This window comes from Siniperca chuatsi, linkage group LG10 (assembly GCF_020085105.1).
Source record: "Siniperca chuatsi isolate FFG_IHB_CAS linkage group LG10, ASM2008510v1, whole genome shotgun sequence".
NCBI classification, from domain to species: domain Eukaryota; kingdom Metazoa; phylum Chordata; class Actinopteri; order Centrarchiformes; family Sinipercidae; genus Siniperca; species Siniperca chuatsi.
Genome location: NC_058051.1, coordinates 28,553,007 through 28,575,835, shown reverse-complemented (window position 1 = coordinate 28,575,835; position 22,829 = coordinate 28,553,007).

Below are 22,829 nucleotides of genomic sequence, written 5' to 3'. Positions count from 1 at the left end.
AATTTTTATAGTTTTGAAAGAACAATGAAGACATCTTCTAACTCCAGAATGTTTAGAGCCTTTACCAACACATCAATCAGTGTAACAATATATTGCAATAAACAATACAGGCTATATACAGTGATTCTGTATGTGGAACTTGGGTTCTGCAGCAGGACAATGAGAACAAAATGAAGACTTTGGAGTGGCCTAGTCAAAGTCCTGACCTGAATCCTATTGAGATGCTGTGGCATGACCTTAAAAAGGCAGTTCATGCTCGAAAACCCTCCAATGTGGCTGAATTACAACAATTCTGCAAAGATGAGTGGGCCAAAATTCCTCCACAGCGCTGACTCACTGCAAGTTATCGCAAACGCTTGATTGCAGTTGTTGCTGCTAAGGGTGGCCCAACCAGTTATTAGGTTTAGGGGGCAATTGCATTGATTTTGTTTTCCCTTAATAATAACAACTTCATTTAAAAACTGCATTTTGTGTTTACTTGTGTTATCTTTGACTAATATTTAAATTTGTATGATGATCTGAAACATTTAAGTGTGACAAGCATGCAAAAAAATAAGAAATCAGGAAGGGGGCAAACACTTTTTCACACCACTGTAGTTTTGGATAGTTTTTGTTTCCTGTCAATGTAAAATACATAACAATGAACACAAATGTAGCTCTTTATACACAACACACTGTGGAGTGCAGTGAATAAATAAGGTCTGCAACTAATGGTTATTTTCATTATTGATTAACCTCATTATTATTTATTCTATTGTTTGATGAATTGTTTTATCTTTAAATAAATGTCTTGTCTTTGGGAAATAGTATAAAATGAAGTAAAATTCAGAGCCCAAGGAGACTAATTCAAATTGCTTTTTTGTCCAACTAACAGTCCAAATCCCAAAGATATTCAGAGTCATATAAGACAAAGAAAAACAGAACATTTTAACATTTGCAAAGGTTTGACAGTTTTGCTTGAAAAGTAACTCAAACGATTAATCCATTATCAAAATAGTTGCAGATTAATTTTCAGTCGATCAATCTGTCTGCAGAGACACAAAAAAGTACCACAATTATTTAAAAAAAAGTATTTTGTCAACAAGATAACATTTGAGTATAGTGTTTTTTGCCATTTAATTTTGCTCTAATACTGTTAAAAATCTGCACTTACTTACTTGCTGTAATAATAATAATCAAGATAACATCCAGATTACTTTGACCATGATAATGTTCATGCAGACACAAAGACATAATGACAAGCCACCTATATGTTAAGATACCCTCATTCCTGAAAACAGCACTGATTTTGTTTGCTAGCTGCGACCAAGACATCAGACAAAAGTGACTGTGACAGCTGTGTTTATTTTCTAAAACAATTAAATGAGGCTTAAGCTGCATTGACAAATTAAAAATGTTTACAGGACATGACATGTCAACATTGAATACTTTCATATTAGGATTTTACTATTGACCTCTTGCATTCTGATTTTGCCATTAATATTCCCCTTAAAGTTAGGAAAAAACATTGCATGAAAATATTGCATGTATTTTGTGTACCTACTTACTCTAACACGTCATTGAAGTTGTGATGCTTATCACACGTCATCATTCATGCAGTGTGTGTTTGTGATGATAGATCCAAAGGTAGAGCCATGTTTGCAAGGGTTAATAGCCTCATATTTGTTTTTAGGCAGAAGTGTTAAGGTTATTTTAAAGGGTACATTTTGCAAGAACTCTCCCTCCCATAATCTTTAAAAAAAGCAAAGAGGAGTTGGGGTTACGGTTTGTAGGCCCTAAATATCTTGTTAAGTTCTGGATATTGCAGTTGCATATGTTGCGTTCACTGTCACAGAAGGGGAATAAATCTGTTGATCATGTACTTTGACTCTGCCGTGAATTATCAGGCGTGCTAACACTACCAGCAGATATGTGTGAGAGGCACAAACTAGGGCTACGTTTATGCAATGTTCCGCTATCTATACTTGGAGCGGCAGCTGACATACCTAACAGACCTCTCAGTCTTGCCTTTTTCTTCACGTTATGGAGGGGCCAGAGAATTCAGCTGAACTGAATTTTCAAATCCAAGCAGACACATACAAGCTAATTTTGATTTTACAAAATACTTTCATTGGAAAAATCACCTGTAATAACATCTATGTAATTATGTATACAGAGCAAAAAAAAATAGAGTGTGGTTTAAAGGTCCAGTGTGTAACATTTAGGACGAGCTATTGGCAGAAATGGAATATAATATTTCTGAGTCCCAGTCGCCTTCAGAACAATGCCACAACACCAAACATAATTGTACTGTCGATTATGCAAGAAACTGGACAAAAAAGGAACTGGCAGAAACACTTATTTATATTGCAAGCACGTTTGTCTTGATGTTTAGAGCTTTGTAGTTGTGCATCAGAAAGATGGCAACGTGCAGAAAACATATTCACATAGCAATTCTCATTATCACAGAATCAGAATCAGAATCAGAAATACTTTATTGATCCCCGAGGGGAAACTCTTTAGCAACGGCAACAGGCAGCATGCACGTTGGCGCATGCGCACTACATGACTTTGGAAATAGTTTTGAATAGATATCAGAAGCATATTAAGATTCAAGTGGAAGCTATTACGATGCTTGATGTCATGTCATCTTTCATTTCTGCTCTGTATTTGAAAATAGTCTTCAAGTAGCTTTCAACACTGGTGCAAGCCGTCACATCAACATCAAAATGTTTGCTCTGACTTATCTCCAAAGTTAGCTTTTAGTGCTGTACCAGTAAATGGAAACATGCTTTGCTCTTCCTGCATTTCATCCCATCTGACTGAAGCTAAGGTGTCGCTTTTATCATCACACCAAAACGCATTAAGTGACATCTCCAGATCCTCAAACAAATTTGATGTTGCACACATTTCAGTTCTTCAAACCAGATATGGAGGTCGTCAGACTCCCGCTGTGATTAAATACTGTACTGAGTAGTGTGGACAGAGTACAGCCGCAAAAGACATACTTTCACTGAGGAGAGGTGTAAAGGGAAAACAGGAGAAAAGTAACACAGAAATAACTAATAAATGAAAAGCAACCAAAACAGTATTGTATATTCATAAAATTTAACTTTCAGAGTCACCGTTTGATAAATTACATTGAAATTGTAACTTAACTTGTAAATGTGTTATTCTTCGGTCAAGGACAAAATTTGGAATCTTTAATTTTACTCTAGGCAATTTGATGAGGAAAAGTTTTACAGAGAGATGAAACCACCACTACCTAGTTAGAACACGGAAACATAAAGAAGATGTGGGTGTTGATATAGTGAATGATACAGTATGTACAACTGAATGGTATGGATGGATAGATAGAAAATACTTTTCAAGTTTATTGTATCTGGCATGAAACGCCATTACATAATATATTAGTTTTTCCATTTGATCTACCTTTTGATGGGGTAATTCTACATTTAGCACCAAATTTACCAGGTTTTTAAAATGCTTTGTGATCTATTCTTAGACCAAAAACTGACACAGCCTTTACTTTTAGACGTTTCTCTTAACTAGTCATTTTGGCAATGTAAAAAAGTTGCAGGAAAATGGGTACAAAGTAAAAGTAAGCAAACAGTAAACTTGCCATCTGCCAAGAGTACATTTGCCATCTGTGCTGGGTAAGTAGCTATCATTGAATTGGGCAGCCTGGTGTGGACACCTCTCTCAGTGTTTAATACATATGGTGGTAAGCACAACATGATCTAAACCATAAAATAAACAATGCTTCCTACAGCCAGCCATGAGTACAAACATAAGGTCATTCAGATATGTCAGCTGGAAAATACTTACCTCCCCATTGGAAACAGTTTATTCAGTTCTATCAAGACACTGAAGTTGTACCTTCAGGATCATAATCAGCTGTTTACAACTACTGGTGCTAAAAACCTGAGGGCCTACAATATGGCTGCCAGATGTTGTCAGATTGTGTCAACTGGAAGCAGAAGTCAAAGAAATCCAAAAACAAAGGAACAAAGAAGATAAACTAGAAAGAGCAGCTTTCCTTCTGAGGCTGTAAGTGGCTTTCTCTGTAATTACCCATCTGTAGTTCCCCCAAGCTTTGTAATATATTAAACTTGGACAGGGACTTGTCCTCTGAGACCTGCTCATTTGTTGGAGATATTTCTGTTTCAGAAAATGGAGGTAGAAAATGCCCTGGAGCAACATGGGCCATAAGTGCCTTTTGACTAACTTTCAAAGTGAGCCAAACAATATTACCACTTTTCATTGCTTAACTTATCAGATCCTGCTCCTCAGTCTGTATAGACAGGGAAATTCTTGAAATACTTGAAATTCTTGTTAATCTGCGGATTCAACTAATTGGATTTGATGGATTCAAAGATAGTTACTTTCATTAAATTCTGGTCCTTGAAACTTCTCGTCTGGACGTTTTGTTTGATTTGTCAAACTGTATAGTGCACTGCCCCATGGGTTGACAATGCAATATACAAGGGGAGAGGCCAGCCCTGGTGAGACTTTGCAATCTTCCCATTGTCCTCGCAGTGCTTCAAATAGAAGAGGAATCTAATAGAGAAAGAGAGGAGGATGAAGTCACATGGGTGTACTTGAGGAGTTATTGCAATATTTTTCAAAGGCGTGTTCCAGAACTCAAGGCCGCTTATTGGAAGATTAAAATTGGTTATTCAATTAATGAAGTATAGCCCCCTCACCACCCACTGGCCCAAATGTGCCCAGGCTGGCAAAGGGTCAAATCCCACCTGAATTTCTGTCCTATTTCTCACTCAGATTCTAGTGCTGTCAGTATCAATAAAATAGTGATGAGATTAAGAAGAATAAAAGAGATTCAGTAACACTTTTTGACCTTTCTAAAGACTGTCTGTTTGGTTGAGTGTTTATAGCCCTTTCTGGGTCTTTGTTAGATCAAACAAACAAGATTAAAGTGGGATGGTTGCAGTCTGGAGGTTAGAGAAACAAGCTTTTTGCTTGGAAGGCTGTCAGTTCAAATCACTGCAGCTGGCAGACACTCTCTCATGAATGCTGATGCAGTGCTATGAAAACGTTTCTGCACATTTCATTTAGACTTTTAACTCTTTTTTTTTTTTGGTCCAAGAACTGTTTTGATTACAACAATGACTATGACTGCCATACTCTTTCCTTTGGAATTCTGTGCTAGATCTCTATGACATAGTTTGACTTGTTTTAATTTTTTGCACCTGCCACCTACTTACCTGTTTAAAAGAGCTCAAAAGCCATCACAGATCCACTCCTGGAGCCCCTGCAGTTCACCTACAGAGCCAACAGGTCTGTAGACGATGCAGTAAAATGGCCTTTCACTTCATCCTCCAGCACCTGGACTTCCCAAGAACCTTTGCCAGGATCCTGTTTGTGGATTTCAGCTGTGCCTTCAACACCATCATCCTGGCTCTGCTGCAGGACAAGCTCTCCCAGCTGAGTGTGCCTGACTCCACCTGCAGGTGCGACAGGAGGCAGCCAATGAGGCTGGGGAAACATGTCTCTGACTCCCGGACCATCACCACCAGTTCCCCCAAGGCTGCGTTCTTTCCCCTCTGCTCTTCTCCCTGTACACCAACAGCTGCACCTCCAGTCACCAGTCCTTCAAGTTTCTGAAGTTTGTGGACGCCACCACCTTCGTTGGGCTCATCTCTGATGGAGATGAATACGCCTACAGGTGGGAGATTGACCGCCTGGTGACCTGGTGCAGCCAGAACAACCCGATGCTCAACGCTCTAAAGACAATGGAGATGGTTGTGGATTACAGAAAGAGCCCAGCCCTAGTCGACACTGTGGAGTCCTCCCACTTCCTGGGCAACAACATCAGCTCCCTCACCAAGAAAGCCCAGCAGGACATTTGGGTTTCTGTCTGCAGCCGGCCTCATCAACAAGGCCTGTGACCCCCGCTTACTCTGACTCATTACACCCCCCCATTATAGTACAGTAATACTGTAAACTTTTGCACTTTCTCATGTAAATACTTTGCACATTGCACACACTGTAATTTAAATAAGATATCATCATATTGTACATATTCTTTATTTTATTATTATTTTCTTATAATATTTTTATATTCCTTAATATCTTGTCTATTTTATATTTATGATTCTTGAACTAAAGTACTCACTTTATCTTTCTTTATACTTATACTTATATTTTTACTATGTTTATTGTCAGGCACCAAAACACCAAAGTAAATTCCTTGTATGTGTACACCTACTTGGCAATAAAGCTGATTCTGATTCTGATTGGTCTTCATTGGATTACTGAGACAAGTGAATGATTATGAGGATCACACATTTGATTGGCTAACAGTGCATTGCCGTACGTTGCATTGCATTCTGGCAAAAGCTGACCCCACAATTTTTAGTCAGAGCATCAGCATTAGGACCCCTGCATCTTGGCTGCGATTTGTGATACCGTGCTGTTGTCAGTCTGAACACGGTCTAAGACTTATCCTTAGAGCACCACTATCCTTTTGGGCAACTAAATTTAAATGTTTCAGGTTAGAGATGAATCCAACCAAACAGGTTCGATTGGAGAATGCCCGTATTGTATGCATGTGAGGCAGGACGATGATAAAGGGGAGTGCTTGGCCCATAAATTACTATAAAGTAAATACTCTATGTTAAGCTACATAACTTTACTGTGAGCTTTTATGCCAAAAAATGCCTGTAGTGACCCTGACTTGAGTGACAGTGCTATTTATTGCACCAAATTACCAAATTCTACGTCTAATTCCTATTTCTACTTTCAATGTGCTTTACACATTGAAAGGTCTGCCACCTCAGAGTGGATTATAATGAGGCCCGCTGTACACGCAGAGATAGTGAGACCTCGCTGGCAGTACCCAGCGATTGCCAGAGTGAAAAGAACTTAAAAGAGCAAAACACAGATTAATCAGACAAGCAAACACTCAAATTTAAAAGTAAAATGTAATTAATAACCTTGCTGTTGCTTGTGAATAGACTTTATGGAGCAAGATTATGTGACTATTCATGATGGTGCTAAGAGCGTGTACACTACTAAAAATGAAATACACAATGAAATCACCTCCCGTTTAATTATTTGTTAATTGAAACCAATGTGTGTTTTCAGAGAGCTTTAATGTGACAGTGTAGTGTCACACAGTCAGTTACATTAACTCTGGTTGTCATTTCCTAAATGAAGTGTACAGTACTCCATGATGTGAAGAGGCTGGCTCACCCTTTGGAAAGCTGATTGCTTCTATTGTAGAAAATCCCTTGACTTCAGTTACACTGGATGTGATTGACTCATTAATTCCCGTGCTGGTATTACACTTGCATTTGTGTGTATTGCATATGGCCACTGTAACACACTTAATTGCTCTCAAGAATTGGCTCCAAATATATAAAGGCATCCACAATATGCTTACAATAAATATTGTAAATGTTGTTTCAGAGAATTACATTAATATTTTTTCAATGGGCTTTAAGTGTCACATGTTCTGCATGTAATTTAATTAGTACTGGTTGTATTGGTTTCATGTATTTATGTATGCATGCATGCATGCATGCATGTTTGTATTAAGGGAGTTGCAGAGGGTGTAAATGTGGCTTCAGAGGAATTAATTATTTCTTGTTTCTATGAAGGGTTTTAGTCCTCTAGTTTGAGGTCAGTAGACAGAATCAGCACAGTTGTCATTAACAGACTAAAAATGCAGGGGCTGATTAAGTAATTAGCAGTGTTGGGTTGTCTGTGTACCAACCATATAGCCTACTGACACATTTGTATTACAGGTAAACAATATTTGCCTCAGTATAGTTTTCTGTTCACTGTGGCCTTGTTGAGATCCACTTGCCTAAATCAGATTTACCTGAGACCACAACTTTTTGGATACAAGGATACAGGGACCAGAAGGTCCAGTATCATATTAAAAATAAAGAAAAACTCCACACTGCATCTTCAAAAGGCTCATTTACAGTATCTGTCACAGACACGCCAGGCTCCACGATCACCCAATCACAGCGCACTCCCTCACCAGAGTTCTAATCACACACCTGGTCCCTGTCACACACACCTGCTCCCCATCAGCACCTCATCACCACCAATTTAAGAGCACCCTACTCACCTCAGCCAGCTGTCTGGTCTCGTTAATGAAAAGGACTCTTCTCCATCAATGTCAACGCCTCTTGGTTTCCTTCCCGTTCCTACGCCAGCGTGTACTTCCACTCCAGTGATCTTATTACCCATCGTGTGTTTTCCTGTCTCCAGAGAATATTGCTCCGGCTCCCAATCTCCAACCCCAATCTACAAGGACAGTAGCGGTATACCACTCGGTTCTCCATTCTGCTCCACCACCTCTCCTACCTGCCTTCTAGTACTCATTGCTGTGTTCAATAAAACACCTGTCTCCACCTCAGTGTCTCCTGCCCTTCTGTCCGTAACAATCTCTCTTGTGTGTTATTTTCCAAATCTTTGACAATTGCTTGATAAGACATGATGAGACAAATGGAGGTTCAGCTAATGGCGTTAATACTGGCTGCATTCTGTTTAGATCTGCCAAGCTTGTCATCAAAAGCATCTGTTTGCCAAGGCACACCTGACTGTACCAATTTGACACGTCTGCCAGGAAAAGGGCCTGAAGATCTTTTTCCCTGGTAGACCTTTGTCTTGTCATAGCAGAACAAGCTTGACTGTAACTAATAACATTTTGTCTGTCCTGTGGCATTATGGTGTCCTAGTAAGCCATGCCAATAAGCCAGCATGCACAATACCAGAAACGCTGGCAAACTTACTAGGAATGCAACCATTACCAATGTAATTAACACCTGTTTGGCAAGTGAAAATGTCTGCCATTGTTTTCAGAAAATGACCTGAACCTTTTTGTTAAACAGATGAGCTATCAGTGCTTTTTGAGTTCAGCTCTCACACAGAATAATTAGATCTGAAGTTTGTATGAGAACATCAGAATGTTTATTAGGCTCACATTAATTAACACCATTTGACTCCTGCATTATATTATCACTTTATATTCTCACTCACTTGACTTTGTTTTGCCATATGTACTGGGTGAGCAGCTTTCATTGGATTTAGAGGCAGCAATGTGTTTGGATACCTCGTTAAATGTTTAAAACTGTGGTTAACATTTTGACATAAAACAGCAGGAAAAATTTAGGTGTAAGCAATAACATTAATGATGGCTCCATTACTTTTGGATGTCCCACGGAAATGTCCGCACATGGGGTTGGTTTCACATATAAACTGTTTTACTAATGAATCAAATTCCTATAAAGAAAAAAAACGTTATCCGTGGTTCTGTATCTGTAAGGCCTCTCTTTGATTTTCTACATTGTCACAACACAATGTCCACAAGTAAGCCGTAGAAATGCCTTTTTTTTTTTTTTTTTGGGATGTTGAGCATTTTTGTCATTCTGCGTCTGTGTGTCGTACCTTCTCCCATTACTCTTTCATCCTATTGTTAACTCACACATTGTGTTTCTCTCTTTGTCCTCCCAGTTTCATTCATTGTTTTAGTGCTTTTGTATGTGCTATTTCTTCACAAGTCTGCCTTTGTGCTCATTCTCATTCAGCTTCAACTTATTCTCGACTCAATTTGAATCTTACTTTAAAGATAAAATTTTATCACATTAAAAACATTGACATTGCAGTCAAGGATCTAATTTTCTTCCTCACTATTAGTCTCTTGTGCATCCTAATATTCTGAATCATCTTACTTCCCCTCCCATAATGTTGCCTAAATCCTGGTAATTCAACAATACCAGCAGCTATTCACTAGAGTTGTTGTGAAATTGGGATACAACAAGGAAAATGGAAACAACCATTATAGAGCTTAAATGGAAAATGTACTATTATTCGTTTTATCTTCTACTCCTGTATTCTCTCCTCCTCCGCATCCTCTGCAACATAACACTGCCTCCAACCCTCACAGATGAACAGTCTATGATGTCTATTTTCAGGAGTGTTATGGACATTTGGGGATATAATGGTGTTGTGTTTTAATAACCCTGCTTGTCAGAATCAATCCAAATCTCATCAGAGCGAATGAAAAGTGACAGGGAGACGGAGGGAACCAACAGCTTGTTTACAGCTGTCTGGGAGCTGTCCAAAACAATCCGCTAAACTGTCCTGGGTCAGCTTTCACCTCATTATGTCTCCTCCTCTCTCAGATGTTTTCTCTCTCTGTCTTCCCGTATGGGTGCTCATGTTGCTCATTGTCATTTTTGCCAAATTGTTTCTGGCCTCATTTCACCTTTTCTTCTTTGATGTGCTGGAGCCAACAGCTAGTTGAGCGGATCAGAATGTTTGTTGTTATGCTAAAATGGCAAAAAAAAAAAACATCCTGGAAATAAAGATAAACAATATCATTCGATCCTAACATCGTTTGCATCAGTGACTCATGCATCCTCCATGTTGAGTGTTCTCACCAGAAAAACGACTGCATTGTTCACTTGTTTTAATGCTTAAAATGACAAGAGGTAAGTAGCGTGATGCTGCTTTAGAGGCACAACAACCTTTCTGACTGACATTGTAAAACCAAGGTTTAGATCATATGTTGTGAACCAACAGTTGACATTTGGTTTCTTTAAACCATGACCACAATCGTTCCCTAAACTTAACCAAGTATTTTAGTTGCCTGCACCTTACCAACCTTGATCATGGAGGTGTCTGATCATAAAAATTCATATGAGAAGCAAGGGTAGCAGCGAAGGCCCACAGAGACAACTCCCAAACCAGAGTGTAGTGGATCCAAGGTTTTCTGAGGTTTATATTCATCTATCGTCACACGTACTACAGCTCTCCAGTCAACAAGTCCTCCAAATTAAACTATAAAATATGTTTGTCCATGAAGCATTTTCCAATCTGACACTCCCATCAGCAAGACCTACCTGTTTGCTCTTGTGAGTCTGTGTAGTCTGTCCTCTTCCAGGTTTCCATGCTGGAGAGGAGTTTGTGTGGCTCTGGGCCAGATAAAGGCTGCGTATGAAGTATGGGTTGAAATCACAGGGCCTTTTGTGACAGGGAGAACAACGGTTAATTTCAGTGTTACTTCATTGTAACTTTAGCTGCTATCATCACAGAGGACAGACCCTATGAGTATATTTCCATATACCGCTTATTGACATAGTTCCAGTTGGGGGAGCAGGAGTGTAGCACATAATTCCGGGCCCTATTCAGCCCTAGCCTTTCTCTCTTGATCCATGTCTCTCACACATCTTTGGAAATTTTTACTATGGTTAAATGAGGTTTGCTTGGAGTATCATGCTGTTACAGACAGAACAGGCCGGAGACACAGTGATGATACAGATGTGGTTTATTGATACATCAGGAGTATGAATAGGAGAAGGGGAAAGTGAAACCGTCCCTTTACAGAGTGTAGAGTAGTACGGAGGGAACTGCGTTGCACACAGGAAAGCCAAGTAGCCCGGGACCGGGAACTGGAGCGACCCACACAGACTGGCGATACACGGAACTGGGAGCTAAAAAGACTCTGGAGGCTGGAGGACACAGGAGCAGGGAACAAGGATCGGGATACTGTCAGGTGAGACGTTAGTTCGTTGAGGAGTCCGTTACGTAGAGAATGCAGGAGACCAAGATCTGTCCTTGCGTCGAACGAGACCGGACAATGACTGTGGTGAGGAGTAGTGCTTTATAGGGGAGTGGAGTGCAGATAAGGTGCAGGTGTGTAATGAGTCACAGGTGATTGGCATTAGTACTCAGGTGAGGGAGTGCGGAGTGAAGGGGAGTGGCTGGAGAGAACATGACAGACTGTGACACATGCTTAAGAAAACATTATTATCTTTATGTTTATGTAATTATCATTCCCAAGGTCCCATCTTAGTTTTCTAACCCCTACATTGAGAATATGCGTACACATAAAAAAAGACGACTGAACAAGACTTCACTAGAGTCATGTTTTATTTTCAGAAACAAGAAGAAGGTACTGATGCTGACACACATGCCATTAATATTACTTGGTCTTTTGAAGGTCATTTTTAAGCTAATGCAAATCTTGAGATTGCAATGAATCTCTTGATACCTTGATGTACACGTCATGCCAGCTGACTGGGAAAGCGGCTAAATATTGCTCCAAAGTTGAACTGTCTTTACCGTGAGGTCCGCTACACCTCAGTGTCAAATGATTGCTTGTAATACCTTTTAGCAGCCACTTCATGAGCTCACCTTGTCTCACGTCCTCGGTAATAAATGAGGGACCCACTGCTGCTCCACTCTCTGTGGCTGTTTCTGAAACTGAGGGCCATGTGTTTCAAGATGTTGAGCTAGGTAATGTTGATAGATATAATGTCATATGCCATTGTAGCTATGATGCTGATTAATTTATGATACTGATTAATTTGTGTTATACAATGCAAATATGCTCAAAGGTAGATTCCTGGCTGACAGCCTTCAATGTACACAACTGCTGGTATTAGCTTAAATCATTCTCAAACTGTGTTAGTTGTGCTCACCTTTGTTTTGAAAGAAATGAGTCAAAAGCAGTTTTCCCTCAGTTTGCTTTCTTTCTCAATCCTTTCTTTCCTTTCTTTTTTGGTACCTTGATTTCCCTTTCTTGGTTGGTGCTCCAGCATGAGCAGCCACTCGTTCAATTAGCTGTGTTTAGAGAGGAATCCTTGTGCAGGGGCTGACTAAACCATTTTGCGCCTTTTGTAATGGGTGAGAGGGGCCTCAGACAGCCTCCACTATTTTTCTTCTGGATACGAAGTTCAGTAGCTCATATTTATTCAGCCAATTTTAATTTAGTTATGACACTAATTACTTAGAAATAAAAGATTGCAAACAAAAACAAACTTTCCATTCCAGGATTTTCGAGGGCTCTCCATCCATTGGAGCCCTGGGTTGTCAGTCTCACTTTTCCCCCCACTATGATGCCCCTGGGGAGGAATAAAGATTACGTATGTGTTTTGGAGAGACAGATGCATTTACACCTTTTCAAAATCTAGCCAGAATGCAATCGGAGTTGGATCCGGTCCGCCCAAAACGTGTGAAGTGATGAAGTGTTAAAAGGGTCTATTATTTCTATTGTGACAACAGCTGCCAAGATCAGCAGCAACCTGTCTTTCTTTCTCTGTCTCTTTCTTTGCTATTTTTTCTCAACAGAATCCTATCTGGGTTAGGCAGCAAGAAACCATTTTCTAATTTTTTTTTCGCCTTCTATACATTACATTCATTTCTTTAACACTTTGACTCTTGGGAGCATCAAAACACACAAGCCTCTTTCTCTTTCTCTCTTTTTGAAATAATCCCATTTGCGTAACAATAACAAGAAAATGCTCCCCTATTGTGCTCTCTTTCTCTCTCTGTCTCTGACAAATGATCCCTCAACCCGTCTTTCACTGCAAGCAACAAAAACAGTCTCTCTTGTTTCTCTTTTCCTGTCAACAGCACTACTGAACGGTACAAATAACTATTCTTTTTTGTCAACAGAATACACAAGTTTTTAAAGCACAAAATGCTGAATGAGAAAACAGCCCTCGTCCTTTCTCGTCTTTCTTGTTCTCATCAATTGTCTTGCTGTTGAAGTCAGCTATTATTTCTATTATATTATTTCTTCTCCCTGTCTTCTAAAATCTGAGTGTAATAGCCATAACATACTCCTCTTTTCTCCTATCCTTCCAATATTACTCTCCCTCTCTGTCATTCTTTCCATCATTTCTGCATTACCTGCCCACCTGGGTAGCAGCACAACAAGTTTTCACTTCGTAGATGAAATGAACCCAGGGACTGCATTGTGTACCCAGACCAAAACAAGGCTCTCACTTTTTCTTTGCATACAATGGATTATTGGATGCTACAAAGGATACACTGGTTGTGTCCTCACAATTTGGTAAAATTAGGCTATATTTGGATAAGCTTTTGAAATGGTACATTAGGACAGAGTCGATCTAAAATGTGGATTTAGGGGATCAGCACCTAAATGGAGACATAGCTACTATCTGGTTTGCCCTGTTTCCTCCAGGCCAGTCCACAGTGCATTGCAGCCACCATCTCTTCATAACAAAAAGCGTAAAACATTGCAAATCTTTAAAGTTTAATGACTTCACCAAGGTATCCACACAGCTAGCTGATGTCATTTTGCCATATGTGTGTGAGTGTGTGTGCCCTAATATGGTAATCAGTTTGAATGTTGAGGCATCCCAGACAAATTTAGCACCAATGCAGAAGAAACAAGCTGCGTCTCCAGGCTGCAGGCCTTCTGACAATTACTGTGTCTTCTCTCCTCTCTCCTCTTCTGCTCTCTCTCTGTGCTTCCTGTCTCCACCTCCTTCGTCTTTTGCTGCCATTTAATCTATTTCAGTGCCTTTTCCTGGGGTGTGTTTACAACCTGCAGACATTACAATCTTTAGTCTATTTCTCTATTTCTCTGTCTTAATGTCTGATTTTATGACAGTCACCGTAAGCAAACAAGATCATTGTTCAAAAAAACTGCAGGACTGTTTGTCAGCCTCTCTGCATTTCACACTATGAGCCACCGGGTGGGAAATATGCTGGATTGCCTTATGTTACATACATCCAGAACCAACAGCGGCAGCGACAGAAGATGGAACGAGTGAAAGACGGAGGGAGAAAGATCTACTCCAACATGTTTAACCTCTTCAGAAAACTAAGTGTTGACAAATGTGCAACATTACAATTTCAGTGTAATTAAATCAAATATATATCTTTATGTGATGTGACAGGGTCACATAATTTACTGTCACCCAAGTCCACCAGCAAACCCTCTGGATACATGTAAAATGTCTCTGATCCAATTTATTAAGAGCTGACTGATGTTTATATCATTGCCTTTGCTAAAGGCAGTGGTGCTCGCCAATAAATAAATAATAACCAATAAAAATAAAATGGTTTTGTACGATAATTTTACCACAAGTGTTAACTGTTGTTATACCTATTTTGCCTCCATCCATCCTCTAAAGTGATTTCCTAGTTCAGTGTCAGCAGGGTTTGAGTCCATTGTTTGATTGATTATTTTTCCCCACTGCACTTGTATTTCCATCATCTTTTCATTTATCCTTTTGTAAAATAACCTCTATTTTGAACTTATCTTAAATCTTGTTTATGTCTATGTAAAGCAGTGGAATGCCTATGTTTGTGTCAAATGTGTTCCTAGGACTAATGAGAGTTTAACCTAAAACTCCAATGAGGCAGGCTGAACCTCACTGATGTCTACAAAAGGGATGGCTTATGTAAAAGACGTCAATGGTCCTCAGACCACCAAGTTCTCACTGACAGGAGGACGTGCTACATAATTTTCTAAATTCATGAAGTGCATGCAGGAGAGTTAATTTCACTTTCTGAGTCCAGAAGTTTTGTCTTTGTTTGATAAACTTTTCTGGATCTATTCCAGGTTTCATTCAGCATTGATTCTCATTCTAATGCAAACTGTTTTAACACTTTAATCATGTTTAACACCACTGCTGAAAGGCAACTGAGGTTTCATTAAAACCACTTATAAAAACCTTAACCTTTGTCATTTTCTGGCTACCCTGCATCAACACTGCATTGGCAACAGTACCAGAATAAGCAGGTTTAAAACCAAGGCAATATTTTTCTGCTAACCAGTTGTCAGACCATTCACCACAGTTTCTCTCCCCCTCTCACCTTGGTTAACCTTTTTTTTTTCTTTCTTTCTTACGCATTGAACCAAACATAAGTCACTTCAGTGCAATACATAAAAAATCCAGGCTACAGTGGGTTCTTAGCAGCAGTGTACTGGCAGCTGAGGGGGCTAATGAATTGTTATCCTGCAATCGAAGCAAATTCAGCAAGCTGATAGGTGGATACCCGTAAAATCAATCCACTGCATCATACTGCCTGCAGCCTGCAGAACTCTGTGGTTTGTTTTAATGTTTACCATTGTTTTGTATATATTAAACCTTCTGTTTTAATCTTTTTACTACATACTATATCTGCTTCCAATTTTAGCATTTACATTTTGCCAAGGTAACAACAATAAATACAACACACTCATGGTGTAACTGTTATGAAATGAAGTAATTCTCTTGACATTTTGAATCTTGTCAACCTGTGGCAGAAAATGGATTCTCTGGAGAAATTTCTGGAAAATTAGAGTTTTAGACTGACACAGATTTATTAGAATTACTAATTCTTCAATATTTTACTTTAAGAAATTGTACTGTAGATTATCATTAATTTAAAACCGAGAGAGAACCTCCTACAAAATTTCTCATTACTGGGATGTTACAGTTTTGCTGCTCAAAAACTTCCCTTGAGCAAGACAATCACTGCCTGCTCCCCCTATGGAGTTTAAAACATGTATCTTAAATGTATGTAAGAAATACAAATTTATAAATGCACTCTTCACTGTTTTCAGAGCCTTGCCAGCAGTAGGGCTTGGAATGTTTGTCCTAAAGGGGTGGGATTAGGGGAAAGGTCACAGGGTTGTTAAATTGAACAGGGTTCATCCTCTGGGGACCAGAAATGAGCTCTGTCTGAGGGATGTTTATTGCGTGCAAATTAGAAAATTGAGTGTGGCACTGGAGGACAGCTCACAGTGGGGATTCAGATCGAAAAAAGATCGTTAAAAGAGTGCAGGGGGCTGGGGACGTGCTGTTTAAGGTACCGGTGACACATGAAATTTGATCCAGGAAGTCCAGTTGGAGTAACAGATTAATACTTTTACAGGTTTACAAGACGCCAACACACTGCACAATGGTTGATAATACTCACAGACAGGATTTTACAACTCTGGAAAGTTATCACGGCAACAACTTCTTTATATTTTGTCGCAATAATCGCAAGGTAAACAGTGAAAATATGGTCACAGAGTTCTTTGCGTTGGCACTCCCGCTGCGCTGACAGACTCCATTCAGATGAATGGCAGGGCTGCGCTTTTCGCACAGGGCTCACGTCGGTCTGAGTGCAGCCTTAGAGTGTCCAGAATGAAATCTGTTTATCCTCTGGGGAGCATGAATGTCCACAGTCAATTTCATAGCAATCTGCCCAGTAGATATTTATGTGTATAGGTGGATATTTTTCCCTGATGGTGGAACTGGAAGAAAGGTCAGGGGTTAGAGACTGACAGACTGAGTGATGAGGGCTCCCTCCTCTGAGCGGCCTGTGGCTGACGCAGCCAAACACTTCCTCAGCCAGAGTAATGGAGTGGAAACAGATCAGACAGGCTGTGTTGTTCTGCCAACCATGATCCATTTAACACACAACATTCAGCCTTATGTGATTTATTAAAATATCTTCTCAGAGGTTGAGACAATTCTTGTTTCGAGGATCTTCTTGAAAAGATTTCTAAAATTTGAAAGAAATAAAAAGCACTATGTTTGTCTCCTGCACAATATGTGAACATACTATCATGGGGTGATCACAACAAATGCATATCAGTGAATAAATTCTCCATGTTTTACATCAAGACACACTTCTGAATACATTAATGATCCTTTCGATGATTTCTTCATGCACTGTGAGGCTGCAATTACGCTCTCTGCTAGAAATTCCCTGCAGATATTGGTACCCAATGAAGTCTGTAGTCCAGCATCAAGAGGTTGATGGTTTAGCTGAACCAGCTCTAAATGCAGACCAGGAGCAGCCTAAGAACCCTAACATTGGCCCAACTCTTATAAGTGAGGAGCCTGTTGATACATAACGTAAAAAATATATAAATAAACAGAATAAAAAATAATAATTATAATAAATCTTACAGAAATACCTCAGCCACTTGGAGGCAGGGGGGCTTTACCTGGAGCAGCACCCTGCTTCCCACCGCCATGGACTACAGCTACTGCTACACGAATGACCTGACTGGCGCAAATGTTGTTATTTTTTTTTTTTTTTTTTACTTCTAACAACTTCACTCTCATTTTAACGCACTAGAAAGCTCCTCTGGTGGAGGTGGGAACCAGCTGCAGATCTGAACCCAAGACCTGCTGGATCCAGCAATATATCCTAATACCTTTTATTCACTGTAGAAATTCAAAATGTAATCTTAATGATTTGCTGATACTGGACTATAAACACACTAATGTGAAAAAGACACACATTATTTTCCACTCTGAGCACTTTTACTGTTGGCATAAAGTCTTTTAGATCTTGGTGTGCTCGAGAACCACTTACTTTTGTCACAAAATATCTTTTTGTCTAAATTTAAACCAACCAACAACAGACTATTCTTTTGGCATGAATTTTGAAACACACTCACCCACACACTGGCAAAAACACTATAAATTCAAAATACTTGCTGACTTTGTGGTGAGAGCTTAGCTAAGCCTATTTAATTATTATCTAACAGTTTCAGAAAATTGAATGGATCAAATGTTTTGAACTTTCTGAAATTCATAAATGCACTTTGTTTCTTCTGCTGCTCGAGTTTTGCTGAATGAACTTTGTTTCCTGGTGGACTAATAAAATCCAAAGTACTTGCTTCATTTAGAAGTGCATAGACACTCTTGTGATCACAAATAGCCAAAGGAAGTGGAGTCTGGAGAATCTGGGGGTGTTGAACTGTGCGCAGGCTGCATGGACCAAACCTCAAGCCTCACATTGGGCCTGGTGAGATTGGGAAACTGATAAATAGAAGGCTGATTAAAAAAAAAAAGCCATAATTGCTGAATGTACACTGAAGGAGGGCTGTCGACGCAGCTGCAGCTGGATTATAAATGGTTTCTACGGCAACCACCACTTATAGAGTGCGACTTTCAGGTCTGGTTGTGGAGCTCTGGGACAATTTCAAATCACAAATGCTGGTCATTTCTTTGTTCTTTAAATTTGACCGGTCCACTTTGTTTTTTCCAGATGCAATATTAGCTGGAAATGAAAAGCCACTTTCACAGAAAATCTCTTAAAGCTTTTACATTTACCAAATGACTCTGCTAATCTGTCTTTCCAGTATAAATGTATAAATGGAATACTCCGGTAAAGGACAAGTACATTGTACTTAAATACATTGCTTGAGTAAATGTACTTACTTTCCACTACTGCTTTCCAGAGAGGTATGATTAGCAGGGCAGAGCTGTGTGATATTTGGAGCAGAAGAGGATACATCCACGCATAGAATCGGTACTCATTAAAGTGAAAAATCACAGCTCACCTCGGCTAGTTTCCTCCTGTACCTGTTAGTAGCATGGTAGAGTCTGTTGAGTCCAGCGGAGTGACATCTGAAGTGATGAGGTGTTTCCCTTCTGTGGCTGACTCAGACAAACAGCTCTTTAGCCAGCGTAATGAGACAGAAGCAGGTAGAACAGCCTTTCCTGTTGTTTGATCCATAGCGCCAGGTTTGTTATACCGCTATGTTCGTGTCGGAAAGGCATTGATTCAGATTTATCTGGCCAAAAACAGCAGGTTGCTGATGTGTCATGACATGGGAGGAAATTACAGCCCAAAGATAGAGGCCATGCGTGCTCACTGTAATTTAGAGCAGTAGTTAAGATGCAACAGAGGTCTTGTATTCTATCTTGCTCTCTCCCACAGAAGATTAGTGTGCAGAGTGCAGTACAATTGTGCCTGGCAGAGACAAGAAAAGCAAAGTAGAGTAGAATGCAGTCTAGTACAGTGGATAAGACTATTTTCAGGGTTGTTTGTTATTTTCTTTTTAAATTTTATTTCTACGATTTCGCCCCATTTTCTCCCTATTTTAAAATGTCCGGTCCTGTCCTCTGCAGTCCTCTCCTGTTGTCCTGTGGACTTTGCAGACCGAAATGTGCTACCTTCGTGACACTTGCGGTCAGCTTTATGATCATTTTGGAGGTTGTAGTTTGTGGTGCTGTTGAAATGTATTGCGTTATACAGAGAGGTGTGTCTGTCATGTAGCCAACCCTCACTGATATAAATGGAGTGGACAAAATAATGGCCACACTTGTCAGTATAACCTTCATGAAGGGAGGATTTATTGCAGGACTGTTGTATTAGATTGAATTAGTTTTAGCTAAGTGTACCTAATAAACTGGCAACTGAGTGTAGTTTTTGCACTGATTTAGAATGGTGTTGACCAGAACTGCATTTGAGGGGTGTCGTAACACAATTTTATCACCTGCCAGCCAATCAGAAACGAGTTGCAAAGTGGGAAGGAGCCACTGGTTTTTTCCTCACTATAAACATAGACACACAGAAGTCTCCTGGATTATTTAACGCTACTATTGGTTTATGTTATGGCCATCAGTTTTAACTTTTGCTTCTCAGAAATCATGTGTTTTTCATCTGTTTAGTATTGCAAATTGATCCAAATGTACAGAATTTTAAGCTCGATTATTACAAGTTTCTTCCCAAAATGCTTCTTGGGAGTTGTACTTAACTTGCCTTTGTCTTTATGTCTTTGTTTTTAATCAAAGACTTAACCAAGAGAGGTTTATCTCCATCCAAGTCTTGGAAGTGCTTCAACTGTCAGTCAACTATGCAGACAATTTAATGGACTTCTACTTCCAAAACCCCAGACACCAAAAACAATTATTCCTCTTTGCTACTCTATTCAGTAATAGTAATGCTATCACAAATATCAATACCTAATACTAGCATTCAAACATTCACTTATGGCAGCTTCCAGACCAATAAACAGTATCTACTATAGATGAGAGAATACAGCACACTGATGATTGTGATTTCAGCCTAGATTACAGACAGAAAAAGAGACAGTGGTGTATGAGTCTGATGAAAATTCAAGGCTGCAGTATTTCAGTTTTTACATTATGGACCACTACCTGCTTTCTTATCAACATCAGCCTGTTTTATAGACATAAAGGCTTCATAAAAGAGAGCAAGAGCACTATACTGCAGATCTAATATCAAGCATGCAGGAAATTCAAAGCAGCGGGTCTGGGTGTTTAAGGCTTTGTCTCTCTTTCTCTCACTTTGTTATTCACCTCAATTTAAATTCCACATCTCCGGTCCGTCCCTGTGGCCGTCACTTCACACTGCCTCAACTCAAGAGTATTATGAAGCAGGAATTCATTCATCCCCAATGCAATTAGTTTAGTTAATTTGTCTATGAATTGATGCAGCATCCACCGCCTACAAAGGCACTTTGTGTATTCACTTAAGAGTGATATAATTGCACAATGAATGGGAATCAGAGCCTAATTGAGCTTTGTATATGGTTTGTATCAAAGTACTCAGAGTGGGCATACATGTGTAGATAAATATAGATGTATATATTAGCCATGTACATAGATAAGGGCTATTATTGACGAGATCACAATTTAAGCCTCTCATCATCTTGAGGAATCATCTTGTGTTTTCGTGGTCAGGAGATAACAAAAAAAAAAAATTCTGGAAATCACAGCAGTTCACACGTGTTTCTGCTGTTCTATGCCAAAATGAAATTCAGATGAAATTAAATTTTTTTATATATTTATAAGCTAACAAGCTTTGCAACATGGAAAAGCACACATGTGACAGAACAAATTAGACTTTTATTAATAGGAATGTAATATAACAGGCCATCCTTTCTTGAGAACACATAATTTAGGAGCAAAGCAACTCCTGTATTGCTTTGTTATTATTAGGCATACTGTAAGTGTTGTGGATACCAACAATCAAACCTAAAATTCTGAATAAAAGGTGTTTAACACTCAGGATTCATCAGGACTGTGTGTGGTTTGATCTGATTTGACTGACAGTGTTGGCAACATAAGCCAACAACTACTTAACTGTCAACACACATTATGATTTCAAATATTGCTAAATCCCGATTGGTGCAGGGAAATATATGACATCACATTTTACCAACTGAGTCCCACCCACTTCAAACCAAACAGACAAATAGATTTGAAACAACCAAAACTGTTCTAACTTGACAGAAAAAAAGTGTGTTTTTGTAGGGCCCTGTTACTCATAGTAAGAAGCTGATTTAGAAAATATGTTTTCAGGGCCTTTAAGTTATTCTTTGTGTGACCAATGACTAAAGAAAAACATGTACCCTATCTTAGAATATGGACAGAAATTCATCTGATCTCCAGTTTTCTGTATCTTTTATAATGGAGCTCTATGGGTTAAACACGTTTTGGGCCGAATGGGATTGTTTTGTTGTAGTAATGTAGTTGGCCACTGGGACAAATTGGGAGTAAAGCTGACTGGTCGCGCTATATCTAGCCCTCTTAATACAGTATATCCATTACAGAAACACTCCATGAGGACATACATTGCCCCAGGTGAGGCTTTAAAAGTAGCAGGATCTTCAGCTCTCTATAATAATCTTGAAGCCAGCAATTAGTGGTCATTAGAGGAACTGCAGCTTCAGGTTCTGCAGCATCTGTCTTGGTGGGAGGCACATTAAATAGAGCCAGTGCACTGTTAGATAGACCACTGCAGTTCATTTTTCCATAAGAAGAATAAAATAAACGCAAAGAAAAAAATCTTACAGAAGCAGAGAAGAAGCAGCTGGAGACTGTATGTATCACAAAGTAGTACATTTCTGTGTGCAACCACCACAGGACAACAGGAGAGGACTGCAGAGGACAGGACTGGACATTTTAAAATAGGGAGAAATTGGGGAAAGATAGTAGAAACAAAGTTTTAAAAGAAAATATTAACATATAACCCTGAAAACTTTGTCTTATCCACTGTACTAGACTGCATTCTACTCTACTTTGCTTTTCTCGCTAGGTACAACTGTATTGTACTCTGCTCAACAGTATTCTTCTGTGGGAGAGAATAAGACCTCTGTTACATCTGAACTACTCAAGCCATGGCGTCTATCTGTAGGTTGCATAAAAGAATAAAAGAAAACAATGTAAATAAGTGCCACAAATATCTACTGACTTCCTGCTTTGTCTTATGAACTCATTTGTCTGCATGGAATATGTCTTCACTTACAGTATGTGTATTTATCTCCAGAGAAATTCTGTAATTATCACATGACTGACAAACACATAACCAGC